The sequence below is a fragment of the Jaculus jaculus genome, chromosome 12 (genome assembly GCF_020740685.1).
Source record: "Jaculus jaculus isolate mJacJac1 chromosome 12, mJacJac1.mat.Y.cur, whole genome shotgun sequence".
Lineage (NCBI taxonomy): Eukaryota > Metazoa > Chordata > Mammalia > Rodentia > Dipodidae > Jaculus > Jaculus jaculus.
In genome coordinates this window covers 11,064,039-11,067,045 of record NC_059113.1, presented here as the reverse complement: position 1 = coordinate 11,067,045, position 3,007 = coordinate 11,064,039, and the positions used below count along the sequence as shown (strand labels likewise).

At 40.0% G+C, this 3,007-nt stretch overlaps 1 non-coding gene across 1 annotated transcript; it reads left to right on the top strand.

Moving 5' to 3' along the window:
• Window positions 1–2,633: 2,633 nt before the first annotated feature.
• LOC123453874 lies at window positions 2,634–2,736 on the top strand. The gene has a single exon (XR_006633050.1). It is a non-coding gene; the product is annotated as a U6 spliceosomal RNA (small nuclear RNA).
• Window positions 2,737–3,007: the final 271 nt, after the last annotated feature.

Below are 3,007 nucleotides of genomic sequence, written 5' to 3'. Positions count from 1 at the left end.
AATGAGCTGGCTACTGATTAACAGGAGGATTCATATGAAGCATGGATGAACTAGAAAAGGCGATGACTCATGCCATAGTGGCATGAAGCATGGTGCTGTGGGACTGTATCATGCTGTTCAGAAAGGCATGCAGTTTAAAACTTCTGAATTGCTTGTTTCTGGGTATTTTTTTTCCATTTAATATTTTCAGACCATGGTTGACCAGAGACAATAACCATGTTGGAAAATGGAAGTGTGGATCATGTAGAGATACATTTTTAAATTTCTACATGGCACATTCGGAGGTGACTTTTCCTTATCTTTTCTTTTTTGTTACAACTTACTCCTTTCCCTGAAGATCTTCTTTCTTTCCACTTCTAGAAAATATGTTTCCTCTGCTCAAACAGTCAATCTATTCTCCTTCCTATGGATGTTTGTAACTCTTCTTTAGACTTATTTTGACTTATTTTAAAGATTATTTAGTGAGAAAGAGAGAGAATTGATATGTCAAGGCCCCCATCCACTGCAAACAAACCCCATACACATGTACCACCTTGTGCATCTGGCTTACATGGGTCCTTTGGTTTTGTCAACAAGCGCCTTAACCACTAAGCCATCTCTCCAGCCCCTTGAGATTTCTTTTAAATCAACACTTTAACTTCTATATTTTTCTTAAAATTTTAAAATATGTTCCATTAATTTTACTTTTACTCTTTATTTGGACAGATTTCTTCAGTCTTGCCTTTCAAATCCAATCCTCTCTTAGCTCTATTTCTTTTGTTGTTCAGCCTCTTTTGTTGCTTAGTATAAGTGACTTATTTACAGTACAAGATTTTTATTGTTATATTTTGTTATTTTATTTTAAATTGCTAAACTCTTGCCTGATGTCTCTTAAGGAAAAAAAAAAAAACACCTTAAAACTTGGAACTAAGATAAAAGATAAAGGCAAGTGTCTTTTATGTCAGAGTGGAGTACTATCTTGTTCCATTCAAAGATAGTCTAACTATGTAAGGGCACTTTTGGCTCACTGTCTATAGCTGGTTAGGTCTTGTACTATGTGAAACTATGAGTTGACTTGCACACAATTGATAAATAAAAGATAGTTTCTTCATAGTAGTACATGATTTTTTTTAAAAAAATTTATTTTATTTTATTTTTTGAGAGCGACAGACACAGAGAAAAAGACAGATAGAGGGAGAGAGAGAGAATGGGCATGCCAGGGCTTCCAGACTCTGCAAACGAACTCCAGACGCGTGTGCCCCCTTGTGCATCTGGCTAAACGTGGGACCTGAGGAACCGAGCCTCGAACCGGGGTTCTTAGGCTTCACAGGCAAGCGCTTAACCGCTAAGCCATCTCTCCAGCCTGTAGTACATGATTTTTAATGGCTGTACTTTTTCTTCAACTTTAATGAGATCCACTATTTTGTCTCTGATTCAGCGATCATGTTCCAGCAGTCTTTATTTCATTAACAAAACATATCTGACCTCTTAAATTCTCATTTAAACCAGCTTCACTGTCCTGTTTGATTTGCTAAGTCAATAAATTTGAAATAAAATATGTGTTAAGAAAAATGTGTAATAGACTCGTATTTATAAATTTCAAAACAAAATTTCTTTTTAAAGATATTTAGACTAATTTTACTTTACAGATTTTCCCCTTCTAATAGCAACTTTTAGTGGGCATTGTAACCTGAAATACTATTTTGTTTTGGAAATGATTGTGCCTCTAAGATGCCTTCTTATTTTGATATCTATAGCTCTCTTGCTAGAGAAATTGTGGCCTGTATCAGGAAATGACTACAGAAGGAGGCTGAAACCCATTCTTGTGAGTCTCTCCGACTTAGGATGAACAGAGAAAACAAGACCATGCCCTACCTATCCTACTACATAATTCTTCCAGCCAGACTACATCCTTATTCTTCCCCCAGACTGAGGAGAAGCGAGATTAGGAAGAAGCCTTATGTGTATGAACAGTGAGGTTTTAGGCACGGAGGGAATAGTGGGGAAAAGTCTGTCTGACTTCACTTTGCTCTGCCTGTGGTTTTTTTTTTTTCAGTGTCTTATGGTGCTGCCCGCACTTCATTTCATGCTGAAGATGCCAATCTGAAGCCCACTGCCCTTAGTTGTGAGCTCAGCTTGTGAGGTTGGTCCCAGGATCACAGCGGGGAGAAGGAGAGGCAGAATCCCAGTGTTCTTTCTCTACTTCCTCCCTACCCACAGCGCTGGGCAGCTGTCTTATGCTCTATGTCTCTCCCCTAGAGTTCATCAGGGCTTGGTCCTGGAGCAGGGTTTAGCCGTGTACAGGTCGACCGTGTTGGAAAGAACCACCATCAGTGGCAGCGTCTCCATGTCCTTTCCCGCTGTCGCACTGTCCATGAGCTGATTTGCCTGAGTTGATGCCGGTCCTTGATCCTCCTTGTCTTGACTCCGTTATTGGGTTATTCCTGGTGCACCTGAATTCCATAGCAGCCAGCTGTCTCCTGGTGGGGATGCTGCCCTGTCATTCCAGCTGCACAGGTGAGGACATTGCTCTCTGCTTGTTCAGACTGTCTCAAAGGTGGCATGTCCTCTGCCTTTAATTCTGCAAACCACAGATACAGCAGGTGCAATAGTCTCTCTCAAAACAATAATGTTGAAGTAATAGCCATGGATGTGTGCTCACTTTGGAAGCATATCTACTAAAACTGGAATGGTACAGAGATGAGCATGGCCCTTGTGCAAGGAGACACGCAAATTCGTGAAGCATTCCATATTTTAAAAGTATGGGTGATGTGTTGTTTACATACTAAATATGTCCATATCTAATAGAAATAAATTTTTTAAAAATAGCCATGAATGTAATGTTATTTTCAGAGTAAAGAATTTCGGGATGTTGAGGCGAGATGACCAGGGACGGCAGTGACGAGTGTACGTACAGTCCTTCTGTACTTACGTGCAGAAGAGAAGGACATGTGGAAACAGAAGCAGATCTGAATGGTGTCGTCACAATATGAGGAGCACCTAGAGCTGACCAGAGCTGAAATATAAG